This window comes from Triturus cristatus, chromosome 4_1 (assembly GCF_964204655.1).
Source record: "Triturus cristatus chromosome 4_1, aTriCri1.1, whole genome shotgun sequence".
Lineage (NCBI taxonomy): Eukaryota > Metazoa > Chordata > Amphibia > Caudata > Salamandridae > Triturus > Triturus cristatus.
This window is the reverse complement of record NC_140585.1, coordinates 660,705,072-660,727,724: the sequence shown is the minus strand read 5'-3', so window position 1 is coordinate 660,727,724 and position 22,653 is coordinate 660,705,072.

The window sequence follows — 22,653 nt, the reverse complement described above, 5'->3', positions numbered from 1 at the left end:
GCGTACCGTATGCGTACGGTAAAAAAAAATAAAAAAAAGTTTTAAAAAATATATAAAAAAAAGTTAAAAGGTAAGGTTGGCTCTTAAATGAGCCGTTGTGTTCATGCAGGGACAGAGGAAAGAAAGAGTGGGAATATTAGTCTCTACGACAAATGTGCTGATCTATTAAATTGTTCACTAGGGCAACACTGGTCTCCCTATGAGCAATTAGATCATGACAAGTGGCGCAACGAACTAAAACCCTCGAAAACCGATGGTTGATTTCCAGAGGACGAGAAAAAGGAGATGCTCCCCCCACAGATGAAGGGCTCAGCTGACCTGCCGAAGATGGACTCGGCACTGCAGATGATGGACCAGGCTGAGCTGCTGTGGATGTGCTTGGTTGACTTACTGAAGGGTTACCTTCAGTATGTCGAGCAAATGTCCTACCGTGTACATCTTGAAGGTGTCTCAACATGGTGTGATTCCCGAAGGAATACTTCTTGTTGGGATTCCCTCTTGAAAGTACACGGCCACAAAGCTTACAAGTCACTAAGGGTGCATTTACCTTTTTCTTGTCCTCTGGAAAAGAAAAATACTCCCATATGAAAGAGCTCTTTTGTTTCCTCCTTCTCTGCCTCAAGGTAGTGCTGCTAGCCTCACTCTCAGAAGAGTTCTGCTGTTCTGCCATCGTATCACAAAGACAACTCAGCTCCTTCTCCTAAGGGATCACAAGCAGAAATGAGGGGAATGGGTGTGGTGTAGGAGTGTTCTAGAACTGAAAGTAGTTTCAACCAATCAAAAGTTGTGTTTCATGATCACATGACCCACCGTGCGCGTACGTTACGCTTACGGTGCGCTTACGGTAAAAGTACGCATGCGCGTAAAAAAGACACGCGCTCGCGCGCATGCGCAAAACAGGCACGCCCCTTCACTTCCGCGTAACAAGCGCGTGCAGCGTACGCGTTACGCGCTGCGCGCGCTCGACGTACTTCTACGCAAATTGCGTAAATGAACGCAAACAGCGTAGAAATCTAACGTAATTAAAGCAAGACGTGCGCTTACCGTACGCGCACGTTAAAAAAAAAAGTAAAAAAATAAAAATAAAAAAAAAAACAATATGTTATACTAATAAATCTTACCTGTTTATTTTATAAAAATGGTAAAAAAAAACCATATTGTAGAATTTATAAAATTTAACCATAGTCTTTAAAAAAGGATAGAAAATTATAATAAAAATATGTAAAAAAAAATGAAAAAAAAAAATTAGCATTTAAAAAACCTTGCAAATTCACTGAAAAAACCATGGGTTTCACACACGTTATAGTTAGGAATTAGCATTTAAAAAACCTTAGAAATTCAATGAAAAAACCAAAGGTTTCACACATGTTATAGTTAGCTGGACATTTCACTCGTAAAAAACCAATGAAATTTCCCCGTTATAGTTAGTTCAGCTAACTATAACTCGCGCGCCCGCAATGCACTGCTGATGACGTCACATATTACATCACTCATGACATGGTCACTGACATCACTCATGACATCACTGATGACATCTCAAATGACATCACTGATGACATCACTGATGCCATCATCCAGTAGACTTGGTTATGGTGTGCCAGAAGGCCATCCAAGGCCAAAAAATAAAAAAAAATTTTTTTTGAAAAATCGCCGAATACGCTTACCGTACGCGTACGGTAAAAAATTAATTAAAAAAAAACAAAATCCATATTTCCCCCCCCCCGTGTGCAAAAGGTGCCTGTAGGGCACCTTTTGTTCATGTCAAACAACAGATCAGTGAACATGTAATAGAAAACCTTTCAGAACGAAGCGCATAATATGTCCTCCGTGTGCGGACGGTGCGCGAAGGGCATCGTGCGTACATGGCCCATCCAGCCTAACGTGGGCACGCGGTGCGCGTAGCGCACCGCGTGCCCACCGTGCGTGCACGGCACTAACTGCGTCAAGTGCTCACTGTGCGCGCACGGAACGAACTGCGTGAAGTGGGCGCGCACGGCACGAACGGCGTAAGGTAACTTAGCATTTAAAAAACCGTACAAATTCACTGAAAAAACCATAGGTTTCACACACGTTATAGTTAGGAATTAGCATTTAAAAAACCTTGCAAATTCACTGAAAAAACCATAGGTTTCACACATGTTATAGTTAGCTGTACATTTCACTCGTAAAAAACCAATGAAATTCCACGTTATAGTTAGTGCAGGCAACTATAACTCACGCGACCGCAATCCTCTGCTAATGACATATGTGTCTTTATGAAAAAAAAATATTTGTAATATATGTAGAGCTAAAATTTAATGGAAGAAGACATGGGCGGGGGGCGCTAGAGGGCGCCGGACCAAGATGGCCGCACGAGAGTGAGGCTCCCGCCGGACCGGGCACATTCATGACCCTTTCCTGCCTCCTGACCGCACTATCCTGTGCCTCATCCTCACGGCTGTGACCGCTATGTCCTAGGCTACGCCCCGGTGCCAAACACTACTTAAAAGCCCTCCGGAGTGCCGAGATATCCGCTACGATTCCCCTGAGCGGAGTGGCGTGCCCTTCTGCGACCTGCACCTCATGGGGGAGACTATCTAATAGAGCCCGGTGCTTCGAGGCCTATGCGACGCCCGTGATTTCAGCCCCGTTGGACGGAGTGTGGTGCCGGACTGCCAGCGGCTGTCCCTGCCTGGGCGGCGTGATCTGCGAGGAGTGAGCGGGGAGCCCTCCGGGGTCGGGGCGTCTATGCCCGGGACTCGGGCCTGGACACGCCCTGCTCTGCCACGTGGGGCTTGGGTGCCGTGCTGACCGCTGAGGCTTTCCCTGGGAGCGGAGACACTTGCTTGAGGCCTGACACCTGGCTGCGGAAGTACATTGAGGAGGCTGGTGCTGTGCGGCCTGCTTGTCGCGCTGTGCTCCCCCCGGCCCGCGGGGCGGCCCGTGACGCCGGAATAGCTACCTTTGTCTGAGGTGACGGGAGGTGTGGCGAGATAGGATTTGGCCCCTCCGGGGACGAGGAGCACATAGAGCCTTTCATCCGGCCTTGCGCCTCTGGCTGGGACCTCCGCCCTGAACCCTGACCTGTGGGCTGCTGACCACGCCGAGGGCCGGGCCCCCCCCCCTGGACCTGCTGTTGAGGGCCGCCCTGGGGGGCTGCCGGGTTCGGGCGGCTCTTGGCCCGGACATTCCCCGCTGCCCTGTGGGAGCTCGTAGCAGCCTGCTGCGACCCGGCCTGGTCTGGCTCGGCGGCCCGTCCTCTGGGGGAGTGGTGTGCGGTCGTGCCGGGGCTGACCTCTGGGCTCTGGGGTCACCCTCGCCTTTCCTGATGAACATTCGACCAGCACGGAGACACATACGGCTGAAGGTACCGAGGGACCGGAGCGGTTGCTGTTGCCCCCCCCCCCCTCCCCCCCGCCGCTTGGGTGAGAGGCGGGGGCTGTGATCCTTCGATTGTCTGGCTGCGGGCCTGGGGCCGGGGCCGCTTGCGGTGGACTGCGCTGTGGGGCCGCTTGGAGCGGGAGGATCGCGATCCGGACACCCCCCTCCCCCCCGTTGCCATTGGGACGCTGACTGCAGTCTACTGCGGGCCTGGGGGCGCTGCCTCGTGTGGTCCGGCTGGGGTGAGCCTGCTGGCCGTGGGACCCCCCCTCTCTCCTCGACTTCGCTGGCTGTGGGGTGGGCGTGGAGGGTCGGATGCCCGGCGCCATGGGGCGCAAAGACGCTAAGCAGTCCAAATTGCCGTTTGAAACCCAAAAAGCCCCCACGTCGTCGCCCGAGCCTGGCCCCTCCGTCGCCGATCCTCCGGACGAGGACTGGAGGTCCCTCCTGCTGGGCTTGAAACAAAGCCTATCGACCATAGACTCCAAGATCGACAACATTACTACCAGGCTGGATGGAGTGGTTGCCAAACTGGACCAGCATGACGCCCGCATAAAGGAGACTGAGGACAGGATCTCCACGCTGGAAGACGGAGCCGCATCTGCAGGCCGGCATATGACACAAATGGACCGGCTTCTCAAAATAATCGCCGACAAGAACGAGGACCTAGAAGCGAGGTCCCGTCGCAACAACGTTCGCATCCTCGGCCTGGCGGAGACCACCAACACTGGGAGACTGGAGGTCTTCGTCAAGAACCTGGTGGCCGAACTGTTTGGCAGAGACTCCTTCTCCCCGCACCTCATAGTGGAGAGAGCCCACAGGTCCCTCGCGGCCCGTCCCCCTCCTGGCGCTCAGCCACGACCCATTATCGCACGTTTCCTCAACTATAGGGACCGGGACGTGGTGCTCAGACGCTCGAGAGAGATGGGAACTGTGAATTACTGCAATACTACGCTGTCCTTCTTCCCTGATTTCACCGCTTCTGTGCAGGAGGCTCGTCGGAAATTCACTGTAGTTAAGAAAAAATTGCAGTCCCGTGAGATTCCGTACGCGATGCTGTACCCCGCGAAGCTGAAAATCTCGCACCGTGGCAAACAACTGTTCTTCCAGCAGCCGCAGCAGGTGGAGGACTTCCTCAAACAACACAGTAGGGACTCGGCCAAAGAGGGCGCGGAGCCACGGCGCTCTCGGTCGTCCTCGCCGATGGAACGGCTGGACTGAGTGAATTGTGATGATGCTCCCCTTGGCTTGGTATGTCGCCGTGGCCGGACTTGCCTGAATGGGCCACCGTCACTCCTGGTGAGGTACTTTTATGTTTATTCAACAACATGTCACTTGAACTATCGTTGTCACATTATGTGCCCGGTCGCCCACCTCCGTCCCATACTGGGGCCCTAGATTATGTCTGGGTCCTCGTGGGTGTAAGTAGGGAGGTGGATGGCAGGTCTGGCGCCCCTAGAGTTCGATCCCCCAATGGGCGCTCCCCATTACGCCCCTTTCCTCATCAAGGCAGGGGTGGTTACTGCTAATGTTCTGGTTGTTACGATGGGTTTGGTTGGGGGGGTAGGGGATGGGAGGGCAAAGTGTACCCGGCCAGTTGGGGTTGCCGGCGTGGGTGGGTTGCTGTTCCGACTTTCTCCGAGGTTTATTGATGGCTCCGGACAGGGTATGAACAGTCAAATGGGTTGGGTAAATAAGTGGGACCTAGGCTTGAAATGTTATGCTGAGTGCTATGTGCAATCCAGTCCTAAGTATACATGCCACACACACCTCCACCCGGGGGAATGGGGGACCTAACTGACACGCGCCCTGCGCCTAACTTTCGGCTGCTCTCCTGGAACGTACGCGGATTAAACGACACACGGAAGATGAGGCAAGTTTTGAGTTACTTGACCAGGCAGGGAGTGTCCGTTGCCATGCTCCAGGAGACACACTTGAAACCGGGAGGGACTCCCCCCTTTGCATCACGATGGGCGGATAGTAGGGTGTTCTCGTCTTACTCGAGCTATGCGAGGGGTGTTACTATCCTGGTGAGACGCGGGGTAGGGTTTATACTTGCGGGGACCGAAGTAGATCCTGGCGGGAGGTACTGCATGGCATGGGGGACACTGCACTCACATACAATGCTGTTTGCGTGCTACTACGGCCCTAATACGGATGACCCGTCCGCGCTCCTCACTATGTGGGGCAGGATTCAGACCCTAGGAATATCGCACATTCTACTGGGGGGGGACTTCAACACTGCACTCAACCCTGCAATGGACAGATCACGCCCGCAGGCATCGCACTACACACACACACAGCGTGCGTTAGTAAACATAGTGGATGAGCACCACTTAGTCGACGCCTGGAGGCATTGCCACCCCACGCTCCGGCAGGGCACGCACTACTCCGCAGTGCATTCCTCCTGGGCATGTCTTGATTACATATTCCTTACGCCCGGCCTCTCTCCTTGGCTGGGCGAGGCGCTTCATCTCCCCCGCACATTCTCGGACCATTCCCCTGTCCTGCTGTCCATCCGTATCCCCCTTGCGGTATCGCCGTACCTGAGCTGGCGCCTAAACCCCGCGCACCTCACGGACCCCGTGTTTCAGGAGGAATTAGAGCACGACATAAAAGATTTTTTTGAACGTAATATCGATTCCGTATCTAGCCTCGCTACTGTTTGGGAGGCGTTCAAAGTCACCGTAAGAGGTTGGTGCATAGCTAAGGGGGGGGCGTCCTCAAGTCTCTGCGGGGAGATCTGCGCAGGCTGGAGAGCGAGCTGCGAGTGCTAGAGCGCGAAATGGAAGGGAACAAGCGGGGGCCTGACACTGCGGCGCGGCTCCGAGAGAAACTCAATGACTACACGGAAGCTGCTGCCAAAGAAAGCAAATTTCTGGGGCGACCCTTTGTCGCTAGGGTGTACGGAGAGGGTGACAGACCGGGCAAGGCGCTGGCCTCCGTGGTTCGCCCCCCAAGATACCATAACTACGTTTCCTCCCTGCTTGATGAGCAAGGCACCCCACGGCGGGACCTTGCTGCCCAACTCAAAGTCCTCACAGACCACTACACTAAACTCTACACATCCCACAGGACTACACCGCTCGTACTGCATGAGTACCTTGACGACACTGCGCTCGCATGGCTGGGCCCCTCCCAGCAGAAGTTCCTTCATCACGAACTAGAACTAGATGAAATAACAGACGCCATAATGGCCATGAAGTCGGGCAAGGCGCCGGGATCTGACGGGCTGCCGGTTGACTTTTACAAGGCCTTCAAGCATGTGCTGGCCCCCATTCTAAAGCAGGTGTACTACTCTGCGTTGGAGGGGGGCGCCCTGCCGGCCACGATGCGGGAGGCACTCATAACGTCACTGTTGAAACCTGGTAAGTCACCGGACCACTGCGACTCGTACAGGCCCCTTTCGCTATTAAACACGGACGTTAAGATTTTGGCGAAGGTCCTAGCAACGCGCCTTAACCTCCTGATGGAGCGCCTCGTCCTCCCGGACCAGGCCGGGTTCGTTCCCAACCGCGCGACTTCCCACAACCTGCGCACGCTACAGGCTGTGATGCAGGATATTGACCCTTCGAGCGAGGCGGCTGCGGTTTTCCTTGACGCCACCAAGGCGTTCGACTCCTTAGAGTGGGATTACCTTCTTGCCTTGTTGGAACGGATGGGCATGCCATTCAATTTCCTAGATTGGATACGGCTGCTGTACTGCCAACCTCGAGCTACGGTCCTGCTCAACGGCGCCCGCTCCCCCCCCTTCGCGATCCATAGGGGTACCCGACAGGGGTGCCCTCTCTCCCCGGTTCTGTTCGCAATCGCCATAGAGCCCCTTGCGGCCAAGCTTCGGCAACATCATAAACACCGCGCTCTCATTTATCCAGAGCGCCAACTACTCATTGCCCTATACGCAGACGACATGACTCTATATGTGCACAAGCCGCGGGAACACCTGAACCCTCTGTTGCGTGAAGTCACCAAATTCGGAGCCATCTCGGGGATACAAATCAACTGGGCAAAGTCGGCCCTGTTCCCCTTGACTGAGAACACCACGCAGTTTCCTCTAGATTACCCCCTGGTGTGGGAATCGGCCGAGATAAAGTACCTGGGCATTCAGGTGGCTAGGAATCGGGAGGCCCTGATTAGAGGCAACTACGGGACTGTCATTGACAAACTCACGGACAACATTACTCGGTGGATACGCCTCCCGCTGTCAATGGCGGGTCGCATCTCGCTGATAAAGATGGTGATTCTTCCCAAACTGTTGTACCTCTTCACCAACATACCGTATAGCCCTGGCGCATGTTTCTTTCGCACTCTTGACTCCCAGTTGTCGAGACTTATCTGGGGTGGGAAGCAGGCCAGACTTAGCCTGCGGACCCTCATGTTGCCATATCACCAGGGGGGGTTTGAGGTCCCCAATTTTCGGCGATATTATGACTGTGCACAGGGTCACTTCGCGGCCTACTGGTTCCACCCCCCTCCCTTTATGGCGCACTTGGCAGTGGAGGATGGATATATGAGGCCAGAGCAACCCTCCGGGTATTTATACACGACGGCACGCACGGAGCGTAGAGACCCCACCACGGTCGACTGCACGGTCAATGCCTGGAAACGATTGGCAGGATATATGGACGTGAAATTCCTATACTCACCCCGCATGGCCCTGGCGAATGATCCCAGATTGAGCGTCACTCGTGAGGAGATCGGCCGTAGGCTACTCACAAAACTCGCGATTCACACTTGGGGGGATTTATACCACCAGGGGAGTTTTCGCACGGCGACGCACTTCTTTGGGGACAACTCTCCCTCGGTTATGGATACCTTCATATATGTTAGACTTCGGCAAAATATCAGGGCTGTCACGCCTGATTTTCCGGGGGAACCGGACACCGTGGCGCCGTTACATGCTCTGTTGCAGAAGGGAATGCCGTCACACGTGGTCTCCATGCTGTATGGACACGCGCAGGCAGCTCCATCTCCCCCCCCTCTTCGTGCACGCGCCAGTTGGGACACAGATCTGGGGGAGCCACTGTCTGATGATCAGTGGGAAGAAAGTTGCTCTCATACCAATGCGGTGACAGGCAATGCTCGTCTTAGGCTAGTTCACTTTAAATTTCTACACCGCCTCTACTTTACCCCCGCCAAACTGCACCGTCTCGGACTCCGTGAAAACGATCGCTGCTTACGATGCAGACGGCCAGGAGCAGGCTTCATGCACTTAGCATGGACGTGCCAGGCCGTGGCAGCCTATTGGGTAGCGGTGTTTGCTGCCATTTCTGACATGATCGGGGTAAACATTGAGCCCTGTCCTCGGATAGCGCTGCTGGGTCACTCTGACCCCGCTGTCAAAACACACCGGAAATTTTTCGCTTTGGGATTACTGCTGGCTAAGCGACACGTCGCGTGCCGGTGGGGACGGGGGCGAGCGCCCAAATTCAAAACCTGGCTGGACACGATGACAACTTGGCAGGAACAGCAGCATAGCTATGCAGACCTTTTACCGCACATGATTCTTGCACTGCATGTTGTCGCTGCCGGCCTGTTACTTCAGGATGTAGGCGTGGAGCTGTGTATTACTCTTTCAGGATCAATAAAGGTTTTTGAAAAAAAAAAAAAAAAAAAAGAAGACATGGGCAAATAAGTGTCTAAATACAGTATTAGCATCAGCAGAGGATTGCGGTCGCGTGAGTTATAGTTGCCTGCACTAACTATAACGTGGAATTTCATTGGTTTTTTACGAGTGAAATGTACAGCTAACTATAACTTGTGTGAAACCTATGGTTTTTTCAGTGAATATATATATAGCGTGCGTCTTCCTGTGCTGGCTCATTAATTTGTTCAAGATGGAATTGACTTGCCACTTACATAATACATGAAGATCTCGTGATCAACCCGCACTGACTGCACTCTTGTCCTTTCCCATGAGGATGGGCTGTCCCCTGATTGGCTAATAGACCTACCTTGGATATGGCACCCTCACTGAGAAGCACAACTGAGCACTGGATCTTCTGTTCTTCGATGTGCCGTTTTCTCGTATCTGGAGGAAAGGATGTAACTACTGGACAGAGCCTGACTAGAAACCAAGCCTCCACAGTAGGTTTCCTTGGCTGCAGTTCTTCCTTAATCTAATTTTGTCCAGCAGGATGACGTGGCTAGAATGAGGGCTCGGGGCTGTGATAGTTGGGTCATGGGTGTCCATTCAAATCTGAAGTCAGACTCTTAGGGGCCGATTTCGATGGTGGTCGGACTGCACACGGACAGCCCTTCAGTTCAACTGCCGGATTACGATCCTGGGGTCAGACCCACAGCAGTCGGGAGAAGACGGCGCAGCGGTCGGAATTGTATTCCAGAATGGTGACGTTACCGAGGCAGGCACTGCAGTCATGACTACAATATCACGACATGGTGCATGGCACACAGTGAATGAAGGTGCAGGAGGTGCTCTTTAACATAGCGGCGTAGGCTGTGGCCGGAATTGTATACCGGAATGGTGGCACTGCAGAGGCAGGCACCACCATCAGGATCACAATATACCTTTCCTACAGTCTTTTCATGTTGGGAATACCGCCATAAAAAGTTGTCAGAAACAGAATTTGGGGGCTCCAAACAGGGCCCCGTCCATCCTGGGCCACTGTAAAGTGGCCCTCAGGGCACATGTTGTGCCCCCACTCACCTCCATGCAACGTGTGCCATGCATGACATGGTGCATGGCACAATGCGTATGGAGGTGCAGGAAGTCCTCTTTACCAATGCGGTTTGGGTTTCTGCCCTTTTCCTTGGCCACAGCACAAGCTACAGTGATAAGGAGCACCTTCCGAATGCCAGAATGGTGGTTGCATCGCAATGCTGTGATCGGACCACCCCCTGCTTGTCAGGCGGTCTCCTGACTGCCGCAATGGCAGGCGGTGGTCCGACCGACCGCAATAATAATCTAACCCTTAGCCTGAAGCCCACTGAGAAAATGCCTAAGTGGCAGAATGACCAGTCCAGCCCTGCTTGTGGAGCTGAAGGGGTTTCTTTTGTTACATCCATAATTTGAATAAATAATAGTCTTTAATAATTTTTAATATATATTAATTCATTGTATTAAATGTAAAATATTTGAGTCCACATTTTAAAATAAATGATATAATTAGTACACATTTCTGAAAAATTAAAACATATTACAATTATTTTAATAATGTGAAATCAATTTATAAAAAACAATGGACCTAATTACGATGCCGACACTGTATCGGTCTGGCTGGACCTTATTCCATGTCGGAAAGGCCAACATGGAAAGGCTGTCGGAAAGTGACATCATAATCCCGACGGTGGAACCAAGCCTGGCTCTGCCATCATTCAAGGGATTATGGTGACTTTCGATGCACTGACAAGCTCATCAGGAGCACAGCAGACATCTCTCCGCCCAATGCCGCTGCCCGCCGCTTCATAATGTAGCAGCGGCCCGCAGGGGCAGATGACAGTGGGGCAGCCACCGACAAGCCATAGGTGTCGGTCCCACTGACATCATAATCAGCCCCAAAATATATATTTCAAGTTTTTGAAAAATAAGTACCTTCCTCAAATTGATATTGGAGTGCGAATAATAAATGTCACACTGTTAGTGTTCAAGAACCTTCCCAAAATTGGTTTAGATTGGGGTGGAAATAGTAAATGTTACCTCATTAGTGACCAGCAGCATCTCCAAATTGGTTTAGTTTGAAGTAAGAATAGTAAATGTTGCCCCTTTAGTGTCCAACACCATCCTCAAAATGGTTTAGATTGTAGCGGGAGCAGCAAGGGCCTAATTACGAGTCTGGCGGTCCCAGGATGGTCAGACTTGTGGTGGGGCGGTGGTGGCACATTACGACCTTCCCGGTCGTGCCACCCTGGGACCGTCAACTTCACCAGGGAACCGCTGTTCTCTGTCAAGGAGCATCAATATGCTTGGTGGGACTGCCGCAGTCCAGCCAAGCATAATACGACTTCCCTCACCACCACTGATTTCATGGAAGTCTTTCCTCCATGAAAACAGTGGCGGTGAGAAAAGAAAAGTTGTGCCTCACTCCATGTGGATGAACACAGGGGGGTGCACAACATGTGCACCCCTGTGTGCATGCACCCCCAGTTCCAGAACGGCATGGGGGCATGGACTAAACAGTCAATGCCGTGCTGGAACTTCCTTTGATGTTCCCTTTTAGGTGCCTATTTTATAAGTTTTAATCACTGTGTGGTAACGTTTCCTAAAAGTTAAGGTAAGTGACCAATTTGGTCACAAATGTAGAGGAAAGTAGAAGAGAAGAAAGGATAAGTCTCTATATATAGTATTCCCTGTGGATGAAGGTGGGGGAATTTCTCCTTTGAATTTTATTGCCCTCACACACCCTTGCGAGTGTCATGCTTCATCATCGGGCATTGCTCCTCATGGGGGTGGCGCTGCTGTCCTCCATGGGCCCCGCGAGAGGGCTCTTTGTTGGAGATCTTTTTAGGAGACGCCACAGTTGTGCATGTGGGTGTGTGGGCCTAAAAGGGTGTGTACTTCTGCTTTAAAATTACCCCACCGATAATTTTATTCGTTGGTCCGGGAGGTAAAGATTAAAGAATTATACAGGGGCGTCGGGGCACCTCTATTAACAAATAGCATAGAGGTTGGGGTATTACTCCGCTGCTCCTAGTGCCTGTGTGTGACTGTGAATGTGCGTGCTGGTCAACATGTTTCGCGCTGTAATTGGGTCCCTAGTGGATCACCGTGCTCTTCGCCAGGACCGTGTAAGTGATATACTAATGTGATTAAATAGGAGTAGAGAAAAGACACTCTATCTTTCTATGATACCTCTTATTCAGGTCTGTATGCGCTACTAGCGCTTAGGGGAGCACCTCTTGCGTGTCCCAGCCTATTACCTAGGGAAAAAGAAGGGAAACAAAAACAAGGGACACACAAACATATAGAGACTTACTTCAGTAGTGATAGATTCTGGTCAACAATAGAACTCAATTGGACCACTGTATTGGTGCCTTCCAGTTCCTGCTGGCTGTAAGTGGCACAAGGTGCTCGGGACGTGTTAAGGTTTATCTTTCATGCACACGTGATGATGACGGCTGTATATACATATCACCATTCATTTACTCGTATCCACTAACCACATGGTCATAGTGTACACAGTTTATCAAGAGTACGGAGTTGAAAAAGCACTCTTATCTTATCGTGGTGGTCACCAGTGTAATATAGTACCACAGCGCGTGAATTTAGGTGAAGTATGTGTGTGGATAATCACGTGATATTGCGGCGATTAAAATAATGTTCCGGTGTGTGACATACTGATTGGAGCATCAATTCTAAAACTCATAGCTTAAAGAAACAACTATACAATCATTGCATCATTGTTTACCCCTTAAGAGAAGAAGACATTGCCTCCTCGGTTGTCCCTGCGGTCTCGAGGTGGAATCACTGTGGAAACTTGCGGTGAGTGTCTTACGTCTCAACATACCTCTTGTTGCGGTCAGTCTTTAGCGGCAGCGGAGTAATACTCACAATATGATCCCCTCATTAATGACCTGTAACCTGCCCTGCCGCTGGATGGACTCCGGAGTGGTAACAGGCGGAGTCCCTCCGGTAATCAAATGCTAGCGGGCGGAAGCGGCTGGGAGGGGAGGGGGTGTGTCGAGGGGATGATGACGACAGACAACGGAAGCAGAGGTATCTGCTATATGCAGCCGCCATCTTGTAATGGTTTGTTGGGTGCCGGTGTACATGTCGATCTCCTGATACAGGTCATAATATTGGTGGAGCAATTTACAATTATGCTTGTGAAGGAATAGGTGAATGTCTGATTACATATACTCAAGATCTCTGCATGGATTTGGGATCTTGTTGTAGCGATGTATGTTGCTACCCTAAGAAATCAATAAAGTTAGAGTTGACAATTGACAATCCCACTGGGGTTGTGGATCAAGTAACCTCTATGCAGCGACCCAGTCTCCTTGCAATAATGTGTGCACTGGGTAGTGAATTGGTACAATGTAAAAGAGGATTGCTTGTGAAAGAGGATTGCTTGTGTGTCAAAGTATACCAGGATCAGCATAATTTTGTTTAATGTGCAGATGTCACGAATATGGCAAATATGGGTAGCGATACTCGGGATGTGTACAGAGGTGCAATTGAGATGGCTGTGGTTGTTGGCCGTCTGTGAAAACAGCGATTTTCATAAATAGCACATATGGATTGCGCTTTACTGAAATTCGCACTTAACACTTTTATACACATTGCACACAGTGGGTATATTGGTGCAATTGCCCTCAGTTGGTGAGTGTGTCGTAAATAGATATTATTATTGGAGAGAGAGTGTACCTTGTCTTAGTACAGTGACCTGTGTATCCAGTGGTCAAGTTGACTTGTCGTTGGATTATATGACAAGTTCTGACCATGGAATATCATCATTGAGTCCACATACGTTACTCATCAAGCGGAATACCCAACGTTGTTCTTGCCTGAACAGCGTAGTGGTGGTCCAGTTGGCATTGGCTTCATTTTAAATCATTGGGAGTGTGGTTCATTTCCAAAAAGTGATTCTGTAGTTTTGTGTTTGTCTTCTTGCTTTTGTGTTCCCCTATACGTAGTTTTACGGGTCTGGTTGTCATTCCCACGTATCTCTTGTGACACGGACATGTGATCAAATACACGCAATTCCTGGTATTGCAGTTAGTGTGACGTTTTTGTATCCACGGTCTCGTAAGACCCAGATCTATAGTTTTCGATGTTGCCGTAAGTGGGCAGATGGAACACGTGCCGCAGGGGAAGTGTCCTTCAACAGGTGGAAGAACCCATAATGTTGGTTGGGATTTGATGGTATGTCTGGGCCGTGTATGGACAAGTAGGTCTTTAAAATTCTCTGTCCTTTTAAAAGTGAACAGGGGGGCTGGTCCTGGGTCAAATGAGCCTGGCTAGAATACCCCAGTGTCTCTTGATCAGTTTCTGGATCTTGTTGGAATTAGGCGTGAATGTTGTTACACAGGTCTGTGCATTGTTCTCAGGTTTCTCTTTTACTTCCTGCAGGGCCTCCCTGTGGTTGTTCCTCGCTCCTTTGTGTGCTCTTCTTATTGTACTTGGTGGGTAGTTACGCTCCATAAGATTGCTTGAAAGAATGGAGGATTGCACCGTAACTGGAGGAATTTTCCCACCGGGAGGTTATCCCTCAGTGCTTTGGGGTGATAGCTTTGGTACAGCAGAAGACTGTTTCTGTCCGTGGGTTTTCTATAGTTGGTGGTGAGTAATGTACCTTCTTGTAAAGTAATCCATAGATCCAGGAATGCAATGTTCTCTTTGGATCTAGTGCCTGTAAACCTAAGAAAAGGATCCAGGGTGTTCAGCCATTAAACAAAGGTACTGCATAGGTCCTCGTCTCCTCTCCAAAGTAACAGAATGTTGTCGATGTACCGACGCCATGTCTTGATGTTCTCCCTGCAGGGGTTGGTGTTACCCAGAATGACTTTGGCTTCAAAGTTCGCCATATACATGTAGGCCAGACTCGGCGCGAACCTACTTCCCATGCTGGTCCCCTGTATTTGGTGGTATAGTTTATAGTTGTTTCTTAAATGCAAAAATGTTTTCTTTGAGGGCCAGCGCTGCGCATTCGCAGATAAATGAGATTGGTGTCTCAACTCCATAGGTCCATGTTTCGTAGCATGCTTTCCATGACCTCTAGAGTGGCATCCTGAGGAATATTGGTATAGAGCGCCTCCACATCTAACGTGGCCAATAGAGTAATTGATCCTGGGTCATCAAAACTTTCAATTAAGTTGAGCACCTCTGTGGTGTCTCTGAGGTAGGTCGGTGTCTGTGTGAGGGCATAGGAAAAACTCACAGAACTTGCTCAGGGGCTCGAGTAGGGAATCGATACCTGACACTATTGGGTGTCTAGAGAGCCTATTTTATAAGCAGTGCTGTGGGAACGCCAAAGAATCGCCTGCCAGTGACTAAAAAAGTCATCATACATTAGGCGGTTCTCACACGGGTTTGGTGATGCAGCGGCGGGGTGCTACTGCTGCTGCACCATCAAACTCATATTCGAGCCCTTAATGTCACCTCTATAGTGCTCAACACCTTCCCCAAATTGGTCTGCATTGTAGAGGGAATAGTAAATGTCACTTCTTTAGTGTCCAACAATTTCTTCAAAATGGTTCACGATGGAGAGTGATTATTTGATTTTAACATTTTTGTGTGAAACCTTTTGTTTTAATTGTATTTTTATGCAGTGTAAATAGTTTGTGTTATTTAATTAGTATTGTTGGTGCTCAGAAGTATAATAACAAAATAGTTGTATGTTTGTAATAAATGATAGTATTAATTGCATACCTTTATTGAATAAAGACATGTAACACATTTTTCTATTTAATTTATGTTTTCACAGTTTAGCTAATGTAGATTTTTACATTTTTGCACATATTTCAACTTAGCAATAGACTTTCATATAAAGATAAATAAAATTAGTTTGATACATTAATAATATAATATCATATTTAAATAGTATTGTATGTTGTACATTTCAAATGTTTTCCCATTGTTTAACATTTATTTTCACAGTACTTACATTGTTTTATATACATATTTTCTACATCAATTTACCATAAGTTTTTCAGTTTATATTAAATAATTTTACATATTTTATACTATAATTAAGTTATATTTTACAATTGTTCAACAATTTTCCAACATTTTAAAAATGTTTTGGATGTGAATATTATTTTACAGTTTTTAATACGTTTATTTAACACTTTTAAACATTTTTAAATGATTTCCAATTCATTTCTATGTGGAGATAGTCTTTTTTTGGTTTTGAGTTTCACTTAGTGATCTTTTGTTTTTTACTCCTACCTTCTATTTGTAGTGTATTTATGTCACTAATTTCCGGGTTCCAGGTTGCTGTAAGGTGCTTCTGTTCATCGGAACAGATAAGCCCTTTTTGATGGGTTTTTTAAGGGCTCTGAGGGTTCGGGGGATGTAGGGAGGAGGTCTACAGATTAGTTATGATGTAGTTTGTGGGGTTTTGTACATTTAGGGGCCGATTCCGATCCGGGTCGGAAAGCACTCCGACCGAGTTGGATCTGGAGTGTTTTCAGACCGAGCCGGACCCCTACAGTCCGACCGAGCGAGTACGATGCGCACGTATGCTGTCGGACTCGGTTCGGTCGGACTCCCATAGAAGTCAAAGGGAGAAGTTGTACGACGCGTACATGCGCTCCCATTGACTGAATGGGTACGTCCGGAACAAGTGCGCCCCCTACAGTGGATACGCGTCGGTGCCATCCGCACCGTACATGCCTGTGTTGGGGAGACCCATAGGTCTCCCCCTGTGTCAAAGTCGTAGGGCTGCGGGTGTCAGGGGGTCCGACGCGGACCCCCGAAGCTCGACTCCGGGAGCTTTTGCGAGCCGGACACTCCAGCTTGCACAGGCTGTCCGACACGTGCATCGTACTGTCTCGGTTGTAAATCGCATCCATTGAACGCCACGGTTAGCTTCCGACCGAGACGTACGGAGCAGTTCGGACCCGGAAACTACTCGGTCGGTGAATCTCACGTAGCTCGCATCGTACTTGCTCGCTCATACAGCTGTACGAGTTGGCTGGAAAACACGCATACGGCTCGTAGTTTTTCTGGCTGGATCGTGTTCGGTGCCCTTCCGACCCAGATCGGAATCGGCCCTATAGTTGTATTATTAGCAGCAAGGCCGGTGCAGGTATGCGCGGTGGGGTGGGGTGGGATGGGGCAGGGTAGGGTGGGAGGGGGGAAGTTGATAGACGACAGAATAGGTAAAATTAAATTAATAAATAAAACCTATTTCATCGTCTGTCGACTCACCCCCACCCCACTCCACCGTCTCACCGCGCTTACCTGCACTGGCCATGACTGATCAATAGTAGTCTTAATAATAGTGTTTTTCAATAGTGTGTAGTTTTAAGTTTTCATACACTGTTTTTATAAAGTGTTGTTATGTTATGTTATATTATATTGTGCTATGTTATTTATTTTTTGATGACTAAGTGTAATGTAAATGTAGTTTTGAGAATGTAATGTGTTTTCCGGGTGGGTTTTCTTATTTACTTTACTGTCTTATGGGCATTGGGACTTACAATTTATTTTGAACATGGAAATTATTTTTGGTTTATAATAAACCAATATTTTTCATTTTGATTTCTTTTTCTTTTTTTGGGATTTCCAGGAGCGTTCCTTTTTTTCAAACCATCTTTTTTATGGTTCTTTGGATTGCTTTGAGGGATCTCTTTTGGATTCATTTTATTTTTACATTTTTGGGGGGCTTTTTGGAAAATCTTTTGTCCATTTTTGGTGGATTATTATATTTGAGTACATGGATACAGAGGAACATCTGCAGTTACCCAACAGTAAGTCATATTTATTCTGGGTGAGAAATGTTATATTTTATTGTTTGTATACATATTATGTGATTGTTATGTGGAAAAGTGTGTTTTATGTGTTGCATTTATTTTACAGGATGAATTGAGTTTGTTCTTTGAGCTTTTTGGGTGGGTAGGTTTAGATTTGTCTTGTAAATAATTTACATTTTCATTTATGATCTCAGTCTTAATTAAATGATTAGACTGATGTAATACAATAGTATACTTATTTATAGATTATGATATACTTTTTTGTGAATTTTGTAGGTTAGTATGTATTTTATAATATGATTTAGGCTCATATTTCTAAGTATTCTAATCCTTTGTTGATTATGAAGAGTTTTACTTTAAGTTGTAGCATGTCATACATCATTTTAATTTGTTTGCGATGTTTAGGTGCAATTTGGGTTACAGATTGCTTTATTCATAGTTGTTAGTAGCTTTGCTCTTTCTGTAATGCTTCTATACATTTATAGAGTGTAGGCTGGGTTTTGCCTAGTTTGGATTGGAAGGCATTGTGCCATCCTTCCACTGTGTTGTATGTTTTGGCTTCCTGTGCCAAGGTGCTGTTATAGACAATCCACCATGGTATTTGGAATTAGGGTTGATGTCTGTATCCGGAGCAATGCAGTCCACCTACCCAATTGTTTTCCGAATAATCCATTAAGGGGCTCTGTATTTCTTTGTTTTGTTGGTAGAAAGAGCTTTCTGTTTGTAAATTGTAGTGGTTAGCTACCTCTGTGACTTGGGTATAGGCTGGTGCTATCATTTCTTTTCATTGAAAGGCATATTGTCTGTTTGTAGAATATTCTACACAAAGGGTCTTATTATGATGGCGAGCGGTCGGAACACCACCGCTATTGCGGTGGTCCGGAGACCGCCCGTCAAGCAGGCGACAGCCCGACTGTCGCATTACGATGTGACTGCCGTGCTGGCAGTCGGAAAGTGTTCCTTATTATGGCGGCTTTTGCTGCGACCAAGGAAAAGGGCCACAGCACATGCTGCTGTGTTAAGGAGCACCTCATGCACGTGCATGGCACACAGTGCATGGAGGTGAATGGGGTCACTTCATGTGCTCCCAGGGCCACTGTACAGTGGCCCACGATGAACGGGGGCCCTGTTTGAGGCCCCCAAATTCCATTTCCGTCAGCCTTTCCGTGGCTGTCTTCCTGTACATGAAAAGGCTGTCGGAAAGGGATATCATTATCCCGACCACTGCCATTTGGGAATATGATTCCAACCGCTGCCCCATCAGGATTGTGGAGGTGGCTGTCTTACCCCCCTGTGGGTCTGGGCTACGGGATTGTAATACGGCGGTCATACCAAAGGGCTGTCGGTGGTCAGACCGCCGTCAACAGCGTGTCAGTGGTGATCCAACCACTATCGTAATAAGGCCCTTAGTGGTGATTGTTTGCAGTGTGTCCATGTGCTTTGATTGAAATGGTAGTAGCAGCCTTGTATGGCTGTGTGGGGTTAAGGTTTTAAATGGTTTGACTCATTGCTTGTTTGAAGTTTATGATTATTTTTTGTGTGCATTATTTATTTGTTTTATGTTTAATGTGGTTTAAGAGTTTATAGTAAGTGTAACTTTGTTTATTTGGTAGTGAGACTATAGAAAAGGGATATTAGTGTTGTGATATTCACCACGTATGGCGTATATCTGAGTGAATAGTTTGGGACCATTTTATAGTTCCCATCATTCATCCAGGTTTGACAATGGCTTAGCTTTAGTAAGTTATCTGCTGTGGAAAATATTAGGATTTGTTTATCATTGTTTAGGCTGTCATATAACAGGAAACGCTCCTCATTATGTCATTGTTAAATGTTCAAGTATTTCTTTGTCTTGGTATCTTTTAGGAGCAGTAGAAGTATTGTTAGTGGCTTTTTTAGTTCATGCAAATAAACATTTTAAAGTGGGTCCAAGTGCTAGTTGGTCTGTGATGTGTTCATGGACTTTAAGGAGTATAACTTTTAGGATTTTGGTTGTGGGCTCCTGGGAGCTAGTGCTTGCCTCTCTTATATTGTGCAATATATCCCTTACTTCTATTTCTGTTACATTTGGTGGGGGGCATTGTGTTCCTTTATATGAATTACGGCATCATAGTTTGTAATATCTTTCCCTTAGCATGTATTAGATTCATATTTGGTACATTTTCAATTCACATTTTCTGCAAATCTACTTTCTTTGTTGAAGGCGTTGTCCATGCAATTTAGTAACTGATTTCCTTACTAAGATGCTATATATTTAGTCCTCTGTGTTATTGTATCTGAAAGTACTGGCAGTCTGACTGCTGGGCCGCAACGGCGGCCCAGCAGTCAGACTGCCAAACTCATAAGCAGGCGTTAAGTGTTATTTGCACATCTATAACATATAGGGGCCGATTCCAATCCTGGAAAAAGGCTGTACAAATTGTTGTATGGAGCGTTTTTCCCATACAACTCGTACCCGGTAAACTTTTCTTACAACCTAGGAAGTACGATTCGTACAGAAAGCCTCTTTCCATACAAATCGTACAAAAGACCATACAGCTGAAATAAACCAACGATTCTGATCCGGAACAGCTTGCATGCGACGTCTGTATGTGTTTAAGCAGCGGTTTCCAGCCCAGCAAGTACGATTCGTCCCTACGGCACTCCGTATGGCTCTTTTCTTACGGGAGCCAAAAACAGCTGTAAAAGCATACAGCCCCGTGTGTTGTGTATGTACGGTGCGTACTCCAATATCGCGTATGTACTGTGCGTACCCCCAACATCGCGTACCCCAACATCGTGTACCCCAACATTGCATATGTACGCACCGTACATATGCGATGTTGGGGTACACGATGTTGGGGTATGCGATGTTGGGGTATGTGATGTTGGGGGGTATGCACAGTACATACGCGATGTTGGGGTACGCACCGTACATACACAACGCACGGGGTGTATGCCTGTACGACTCGTACCCCTGTACGACTCGCACCCTGGGAACAACTTTTCCCGGGATACGAGTCGTACAAAGTTCGCTTCGTAGCGGGTAATGGCATTCCCCGTGTACAGGATGTTTTCCATACAAATCGTAAATCGGAAAGCCGGTCCGGATCGTACTAGTAGGGTTGGACTGCATTTATACAATTTGTACGGAAAAGTGTCCGGGTCCGTCTGGTACAACTTTTCCCGTTCCGATTTGTAAGGATCGGGCCGATCCGTACAAATCGGATCGGGAAAAGTTGTATTTTTCCCGTACGAATCGTACTTCACGGGTCGGACGGGACTTGTACGATTTGTATGAAAAAATTTACCGATACGAGTCGGACGGGAAAAAAAAATACAGGATCGGAATCGGCCCCATAATGTTTTGCTTTCTTATAGTTTGATAGTGTATCATTTATTCGCATATATGTATTCACATGATGTATAAGGTTTTATAGAATTAAGTGAAGATGCTACAAGAATATATGAATTCTTGCATTTGACAATTCGAAAAGTGTATTTAAGCTAGGTACAGACAAATACAAGGTAGAGAGGAATCTTCAACTCCCCAGTAGACTGAGATTGAGCAAGCAAAAGCTGTAAAATCCTTCATGAAGATCATATGCATCTTATAGCAAGCCAGGCGCTATCTGCTGCTCGGTACGCCATAGCTGCTAAGCTCAGAGACCTTCTTTATACAGAACAACGCTTCTGTTGTTCCACTAAGGCATGATAGTAAGAGACCACCTTAGAAACTCATACAGATCCTTTTGGAGCTAAGATAGCTTAGTTAGAGGCAAGAAGGAAGGGGGAATGCGGAACAGAAACTGGTTCCATCTTTTCCATGCAGGCAAACCCTCAAACACTCTTTCACTTCTTTTTACTATTTTGTTTATTGATCGTTTTTATTACCAGTGTTCTGATATTTTTTAAAGGCGCAGTTATACACTTTTTTGCAGTGAGATAGGATGTTGATTTTAATACTCATAAAACATATTACTAGTGCGTTTTTCATGAGTGTGTCTGTTCATGGTGAAAAGAAATTTGAAACTCGCCACAAAAATAACCCGGTGAGTCTCACAAGACAAATAATTACCTAGAATGCATCATCCTTATGCAATGTTCAGGTACTTCATGATGTCACAGGTACCTCGGTGGCCTCTCAGGATCAGTTTGTTGCTCAAATGGGTCCACCTATTGACATCCTCAATTCCGATTTGCCATCATAGCACGGAAGATTAAGGTGGTCAATCGGGGAAGGAAAAGAATGGAACAGCCAGGAGGAAGACCTGTGAAAGAGAAAGGCTCATTTAGAAAAGTAACTAGTTTGTATACACAATTTAAACATATCTATGATTTGCTTGATCCCTATATACCAGTAAAGAAAAATAACAAGATCCTGCAGTAGCATTTAAGAAGAACGATTTGTCTTTTTATCGAGCACCTTCCAATGGCTACCGTGTCTTCTATCGAACAGAATTTGTCTATACCGAGATCTCAGTCATTAGATAGTGTGAACAGAAACAATAATTTTATGCAATGCCTAACATATATATCTACAGAAGAGATGCATTCGTCTGGAGACCAACATAGTACTCACCAATGTTGATGTACGTTTGAGCATCACAAGGGAGGAAGGATAGAGCTTAACATCAACCTCTCACTGTTCCCCTGCTAGAAGACGATCAAAAAACACACAACATTTAATACTTCCATTTGGCATATGGCTGAGCACGCTGGGTATCATTCCAAATGGAATGCGTGGTAATAACACACAATAACAATTAGTTAGTTGATGTATATGTATCGTAAAGAATAAAAGGACATCGCCTTCAAATGCGGAAAATATACCACCTGGTATATTTGAATTGTCAAAGTATCTGAGGCAGAAACAAATCCAGAAAAACAATCCTTAGAATAATTATGAGGTTTTAACTCATGCAACTGGCTCCTGAA